We start from the raw sequence: 8387 nt of genomic DNA, 5'->3' as shown, positions 1-8387 counted from the left end.
CTGCGTGTTGTTTTTTTCTTGATAAAAAAGCAAACTGCTGTGCTGAGGCTTTCGGAGGGAGGGCTCGTCCCAGCTGGCGTGGGGCCAGCACAGCTGCCTGTCACTCAGCCACAAGCCATGCTGTGACAGCAGTGCCAGGAGACAGCACCACGCTTTCTTCTACAGAGAGTGACATCTCCTGATGGGTCGCCGCCTGGAACACAGGAACAGAGCTTGCTGTGTGCCGCAGAGTTTCTTACTCTCCTTGTCTTTTGTATATTTTGCCATGTTTTTGTTTTCAGAAGGGGTTTTTTAAGGCTTAGCCCATAAGGACTGAAAATATTTTGCCAGCTCCTAATGTTGCTCAAAGCAAAGGGGCAGTTTCCTCACTACATTCTCAACCTTGTGGCTTCCCGCTTTGCAAGAGTGTTTCATCTCGGTTCACTTTCTTGTGACTTCTCTTATGATGCAGATGAAAGGAAGAGAAATTAATTGCTCAGAGTGTAGGTGTATATGTTGTACTGAACATATTCCTCCTCTAGGATTCTGTTCTGCAAGTAACTAATTTTTAATTTATCATTTTCTAATTTTCCCTTTCAGGAAGTTTTCAAACCAGTGTACAATGCAAACAAGAAGAATCCTGGTGCAGAAGGAGGGAGTCTTCCCAAAGAAGGCTCTGGGATTTAGGGGGGTGCAGGTGTTTGGCACTTAAAGTGTCTGCCACTCTGCTGGTTATCGTGTTCTCACTTGGCTAGATTAGTTGATATTGTTTCCAGTTTGAATGACTAAATATACATTGGCATGGATCTTTGCAGGCAGGCCTCCCCAAGAGGCAAGAGAAAAAACAAGTGTGAAAGCACCAATTCCTTCACTTGGCCAGCAGCAGTGCTGTCCTCAAGCCATGAAGTTCATGAACTTCAATTTTGAGTTTACCTTGCGCTGAATGGATTATGAACGCAGGCAAAGCATCTACAGGTTTGACTGTGAGGGACTGTCTAGATTTACACTAAATGACACAGATGTGGATTTATTGCCTATATATTCTTCAGCCTTGGAGCAATATGATGGAAGTGTCCCACATGTATTATTTTAAGTACATGGAGGGTGGGAAAGTGTGTGCATAACAGCACAGCATTTCCAGTGTGGTGAGGTTGAAAGCTGATGACTGTTGAAACATAAAGAATTTCTCATTCCTTATTTTGCTTGGATGATTTTTAGTTGCTATTTGTTTGCCCTTTGGAGAAGCCTAAAAAGGATTGCATTGTGACTTTTTCAGGGGAATGAAAGCAGCAAAATGATGAAATTCATCTCAGTTCCCCTCGTAATCATTGGCAAATTTGGAGAGAGTATGTATTAGCTGACTGGCAGGATGGATGGAAATGCTGTTAGGGACCTTTACTAGAGAGCGCTGTGGCTATTGTTATCAAAATGGGTGCCATCCCAACAGAAGGAACATAGTAGCTTGAAACAGAGGTTTATAATATTTTTAGCTGCATCTCATGGAACCCATTTCCCTGGAAAAAAAGGCAGAATTTGCAACAGAAGGCAGTCTGAATTCCCCTGGCTGCAGCTGTATTCATAGCTGATACTGGACTGATACTTAAATGCAGACCTCTGTATTTCTTCCAAAATCTTGCAGATTTTTTTTCTTCCAGGTTCTTGCTACTGAAGCAGCAGCCCTTTCTACTTCTCCCACTCAGTTATTGAATCTTCTTGTGTCTATGAAATTACAGTCCATCTGTTGTAGGAAGCTGATAATGAGAGGATGGTGGTAAAACTGGAAGCATTCACAGTGTACCCGCGCTGCTGTTCTGCCTGCTGGATTGCACAGGTAAATGTTCTAGGGTCAGAGCACTGATGAAAAGAGTGTATTTTGCCAGGATGAGATGTTGTGCTAAGGGTTGGGAGAGGAGGAGGGCTGGGGCAAAACCAGAAATTTATATGGGTAAAGGTTTTAAGCTTCATGTGAATCGGCAGAATAAAAAGGTTGAGTCGTTTCCAAAGTCATGGCTTGAGACCAATTTTTCCTGCTGTTGATGCTGGAAGTCAGACCCACGCTGCCCAAAATGAGTTTCCAAATTCTTCAAAGCACGCTCCCGAGCGTGCTGCAGCTGCAGGGGAGTTGTGAGGGACGGAAGGGAAGGAGGGAGAGAATTAGGTTGTCTCGAAAGGTTAAATGTGATTGCAGAAGTGCCTGACTGGCTGACTCCCTGACTGGAACAGGAAAGAGGTAACACTTGTACAAAGCACTCTGTTGTGGATGATGACCCTAGCAACATTTCCAACCACTGGCTGATATACTCCTTCCACTATATCATTTCTGAATATCGTGTGCTTAGTTCAAATGGTGCTTTCTGTTTCTGTGACTTCTTGCTGCTCAGAGGTAGACTGTGTGAGGCTCAGACAGCAGCAAGTTGTATCTTGGTTGCCTGTGGCCCTTCTGCATTGGTTGGAAGAATTCAGCAGTGCTTCTTTACAAAGTTGTCTCTTCATAAGCTTTCTCACCCCTAGGAGTCTGGTTTAGAGAACTTTTTTTTGTTTTTCTCTTTTTTTCTTTTTTCTTTTTTTTTTTTTTCTCTGCACCACACATGCTATGACACTTCAAATAGCCACTTCTTCCCTTGCTTCAGCTTTCACAATCAGCTTTGGTGGTCCTGTTCTGTAGTCTGAGAGACTCCTGTGCAATAAGGGATGCATCTGATTTCTGGACAGCTGTCTGAAATGGAGATCATGCTTGTAAGAAGCCCATGTTACAGGGAGCGGATGCAGCAATATGCAGTTGTTCAGACAAAGCAGCACTTCCATGTATTTTTGTCCATATTTGAACAACCCTGGGCTAGGCTTGAACCAGAGTTTCACAGACAACACATTAGCTTACCATGGATGATAACAGCCAGTGGTCTTGGACATCTCTCTGTATGGATACCTGGTATGTAAGTGCTCCCAGTTAAGAGTGGTCTGTATTTTTCAAGCCCTTTTCCTTCCCTCAAACCAGAAATGACAAACTGAAGCTCTTCTTGACCATGTGGCCTGTATAAGTCAACTCCTCATCTTTGCTGTGATCTCTGAAGCACACACTGTTGTTGAGCCCTCTGATCAGAGTAATGAAATGAAAACTTTCCAGTTGTGCTTAGCTCTTGTGGATTTTTATCAGGTTAGTGCAATTTCATTGCACTGGATGTGGTAGTTTATGATTGCTTTGGATATAATGGATTGCAGCATGATGGAATCAGTAGGAAGTGGAAATAAATGAATAGAATTGATTTTGTTTTCTCTATGGCAGTGGAAAAAGGTGGAAAACGGAGTATTTAAATTACTTTAATCAATATAGGAAAGTGAATAAGCTACCTTTTGTACTATGCTCCTTTATGATTTGACTGCTCATTTTCCTAAAATCTGATAATATTGTAACCACGTCTGTTCATGGAGTTAACTATGTGAGCACCAAAGCCTGTCCTTAGAGCTCTTAGCTGAAGCAGGCACTAAAAAAAATCCCATATATTTGATATATTCAGGCCCCAGATTTGACTCTTGTGGCGCTAAGCCAAGCAAATCCACAGATGTGGGTGTGTTGTGTGGTTTTTTTCATGTGTGGGGTGTGTGTTTGTTGGTTTTTGCTGATAGTACTGTACCATGTTACACTGTCCTGACTGTGGCTGTGCAAGGAACTCAATACCAGCTGGCTCAGAGGGCTCTTGGAGGAGCATTAGCCAGCTGGATCTTTTTGGTGTCTCCAGCTCTGTGGTTGGTTATGTGCTCTCGTGGGGGGTGGGTCTGGATGCTCAGAAGAGAAAAGAAAAGCATCTTGTGTTATCTTGGCCTTATCAGTGTGAGCTGGGGCTCTCTTGTTTTCCTCAGTGATCATCTGCTTTGTCTTTCCTGAAGCTGAACGAGACAAATGGTTCAGTATTTGAGATCCTGCCTTCTTCAAATGAACAAATAACTAGGACCCTGCTGCCTTTTGATATGCAGAGAATTCTTTCCATGGAGTGGTTCATTTAAGCCATGCTGAACATTGCTAGGTGTCAGGGTGAAATGGGCGGTGGGGACATTACAGTATAGAATATTTTCAGGGAAAGGGCAGCCTGACTGCCCCCAAAGCCTACAGCACCAGTCTGTTTCACTTGTCTGACAGGATTGTGTGCCTCTCTTTTAGGGTGTGCAATAAAAGCCCCTGCTCAAAAGCACAGACTCTGTTTAAGCCAACTGGTCTTTGTGGGGAGGAGCCTATTTCTGGGAGTCTTGTATTTGTTGAAGTACAGCAGCATGTATTGCTGGTTATAAAACTTTATCAAGTGTCTCTTGTCCCCATGGAGTATGGTATAGTCTTAAAATTAACTCACTCATAACGTTTCCTCGCTATTATAAAAATACTAGCTGAATAGACAGTGTTGGAGTTCTGGGGTTAAAGTCATGAACACTTATGTGACGGCATCAATTATTCTTCAAACCTCTTTGCTCTTCTGCCATAAAAATGTTTTTCAGTCAAAAATCATGTCCCTTCTCTGTCTTCTCAGCTAAATTACATTACAGATCCATATAGCAAGAATTTGCTCTGCTATTTAAAAAGAGATCTCCATCCTCAGGCATGTATCCGCCTATTGCATATCTATCTGTAAGTTAAAGCAAATGCTTCAATGCATAGCCTGGTGTAAAACAGCCAAACTTTTTATCTTTTTTTTCCTTCCTTTTTTTTTTTTTTTTCTTCCCCCCCTCCCAGGCTAACCACAGGAAAAAAAAAATAGGAGTGAGGAGAAGAAAAAATACAAACAAATTTTGCAAATTCTTCCCATCTGGAGCACCAGGCATGCAGCAGCAAGGAAAATGCTGATTGATCAGGGATGCTGTATGTATGGTCAGAGGCCAAGGCCATGTTAAGTAACTCCTATGAAATGTTAACTCCCTCTCCCACCAAAACCGGCAATGTCTAGCACTGCACAGACTGGTGCTAATGGGTGAGAAACTAGGCTGGAGACAAATGTTGTCTATTTCCTTTTCAAAGAGTAAATATATTTATACCAAAGGTTAGATTAATTCACTTTTATTCTCGTGAAGTTAGGGAAGAAGCTTTCTGTAGAAAACATTTCTGTATCTTCTCATATAGAAGACTTCAGCTGGAGTGGACTAACAATGATCATCTAGTCCAACTGCCTGACCACTTCAGGGCTGACCAAAAATTAAAGTGCATGATTAAGGGCATTGTCTGAATGCCTTACAAACTGTGCTAGGCTGGGGCATTGACCACCTCTCTAGGAAGCCTGTTCCAGTGTCTGAGCACCCTCTCTTCCTAATGTCAACTCTGAACCTCCGTGGTGGAGCTTTGAGCCATTCCCATGCATCCTGTCGCTGGATGTGACATCTGTTGTAGTAAAAGAAAAGTAGAGCATACTATTAGTAGAGTATTTCCTTCTCAGGACAAGCTTGGTTGAATAAGGCTGGGAGATGATACTTTGCCTAAATACTCAAGGGACTAGCCCATAAGGTAATCATCAGGACACATTGTGTTCCACCATTTCAGTGGAGCTGCTGCTTTCCTCGAAACGAGCCTAGCTTTAGGCCTGACCTAGTAATAAGCCTGTTTTATTTGGGGTTTTGCAGTCCAAGGAAGGGTTGGCTGTCCTACCAGTGGCAGTTATTGTGAATTTTATTTCAGAGTGTTTAGCTGCAAGGACCTGTTGTTCTAGGAAATATGTAAGTCTATAACATGCTTTTCCCATCTGGTCCTTTTCTCTTCTGATAGATGCTTTCTCTCTTTACTCAATTCTTTATTTCCCTTTGGGTGTCCCTAGTCACAGATGTGAGATCCCAGAGTACAGGGTGCTGTGTGATGGGGCTGGCCAAGATCCTCTGTAGATGTCCACCGAGAAGGCTGGACCAACCAAGGTTGGATCTGTGTCAGGTCAAAATGTCCATGAAAACAATTTGGCCATAGAAGTTTTGATTTTAATGAAGTTATATTTAATTGGGAAACAAGGACTATCAAATCAAAGAAAAATGACAAAACTGTCCAGTGAGCACAGTGCATGCTTGTGTGAATGCATATACAGGGTTTTATATGCCTAAATTAGCAGCTCAGGGTTCATTTATGTTGTAGTCTTCATCCTAGATAAAAGCCTATTTATTTATAATCCAGTCAAGGGCAAGTCAATTTTGCTTCCTTTGCTACAACAGGCACACTGGGGTGTGATAACCTATCAAATATTCACCCATGATAGGACTGCAACAGAAAGAAGCAAGTGTAACGTGAATCTTGAGCAAATGTAGCTAATCTTGCACTGTAAGGTCATGTTATTTTTAAACTGTGTAAATAATACGTAGCACAGGGGAGACAGTGTTAGCGTAGCCCTTTTTATTTGTTTTTATTTTGTAAAGCCAATTTGGCCTTTTTAGTGATCCCTGGGAACAAGCCAGCCGAACGTCTGAGCCTCTGGAATCGCGAGGGAAAAGGGATGACTCCTAATCTTGGCCCTCATTTGTAAAAATGCTTTTTTGAATTTTTTTATTTTTTTTTAGAAAATGTCCAGGCACGATGAATCTTGCTGCCCCAAACATCTTCCAGTAACTAGAGTTCAGCTCTGGACTGTGGTTGGACGCTGCCGGCTCCTGTCAGGTCCTGTCCTGGGGCCGGTCTCCCTTGGTTGCATCAACGTGGAAATTAGAGTTGGTGTCTGATGGATCCGTCGTGGCACTGGGAGCAAACTGCACTTTGTATGGTTGGTATTGCCCCTCGGGCAGCGCTCTGCTGGGGACACTCACTTTTAGCTAACTAAGGGTTTTCTGAAGTTGGCCTTTTGGAATCGTGTCAGTCTCTTTCAGGCACTGCAAGGGTTTTCTCTGTTTCTTCCAAGTCAGCTGATCTAAGAGGAGCTGCTAATCCCAGTGGCAATGGAATTTGACCCATTTTCAAGATGTTCGTTCTTTTTTTCTTGCTGAAGATAAGAGCCTTATCTTTGTCAAGTTTGGGTCAAGCATGGGCTCCGTACCCCAGACAGCAGATGAGTGTACCCTGGGCTGCTCAAGCCTTAAAGAAAAGTTTAATCTCCTTGAAAATTGATTTTCTCTAACCTGGGAATAGATATATAACAGTCTTGTTGTGAAGCATTATATAAACTATTACTGGTCAAAAGGCTGTGTTGATTACTGCTTATACACAAAATCTGGAAAAGAAGAAAGGTGCCAAGATAGGCAGTTCAGAATTAACACAAAATTTTAACACGAAATTTGTCTTTTTGTTTTGTTTTGTTTTTGTTAAAGCTGTCTTTCCCATGGCCCTGGTTTGAGATTTTCAATTATTTTGTTACAGTGTCATTTCCTTTTATGAAATGACAAGTCTCAATTAGCTTTTAAAACTAGCATATAAGATGTTAACTGAAACTGTCATAGGGCCTGTGATCGATCGTTAACCCTTTTGTATCCTGAATGCCTTTGGTATTTGCTACAGTTCCTGGATACTTTGGTTGTTTTGAGGCACGTTTCCGTCTTTTTATAAAACTGTGCATTGGGCATGAGGGTCTGTTTCCACAGCTAAGTATTTAGCTTGCAGAACTAAATTACTATTAGCTGTCAGCTAGACTGAACTAATATATTTGAAGAAAAGTAAAACTGCATTGCAGTTTGATTCTGATGCTTTTTGACATTTCAATTAAAATACCAAAACAAGTCTTCATTTTTTTTTAACTGAAATTTGCTTTTTGGGTTGCGTTTTGAAGGAGAAAAACCCAACCCACACACACAAAAAAACCCCACAACAAAACAAAACCAACCAACCAAAAAAACAACAAAAGGAAAATTTTAATTTAAAAGAGGAAAAATGTTTCTCTAAAAGAAAAACAACTACTTGCAGTATTTCATAAAATTAGATTTTGAGCAACTCTGTTTAAAACATTTCTTTACATTTTTTCTGTTTGGACTCCCAAATAAAAAATGACATTCAATCAGAATTAGGAAGATGTTTCAGGTTGCAGTTACTGTGTTTTCCATCCAAAAGTATGAACGTATCCATGTTTTCTTTAGACTGGGCTTCTGTCAGCCAATGACCCATGAGGAGAGCGGGCCGAATTTTGCACTGTATCACACACCCTCACCAACCTGAGGGTTGCACATCTTATTCCAAGAGCACCTGCAGATTGTGTTTTCTATTAATTTATATTGGCTTGGGCTCAGATCTGTGAGTTCTCCTTCATGCAGGAGTGTGTTTTCTGTGAGAGAGGAACACAGGGTTGGAACCTAGGAATAAGATTTCATTGTGCTGCTGGAAATAGATTTTGTACTGTTTTTCATATTGTTTATTCCCTTCTGCAGGAAATAGTTAAGGTTTGGTAGGACTCTTGCCATTTCTAGTGCAAGGTGCTAGTTAGCAGAGGTGGCAGTTGGAATCTGTCCTTGCAGGAAAAAGAATCAAGTAGAAA

The sequence above is a fragment of the Caloenas nicobarica genome, chromosome 6 (assembly GCF_036013445.1).
Source record: "Caloenas nicobarica isolate bCalNic1 chromosome 6, bCalNic1.hap1, whole genome shotgun sequence".
In the NCBI taxonomy this organism is placed as follows: domain Eukaryota; kingdom Metazoa; phylum Chordata; class Aves; order Columbiformes; family Columbidae; genus Caloenas; species Caloenas nicobarica.
This window is presented reverse-complemented; position numbering follows the sequence as displayed.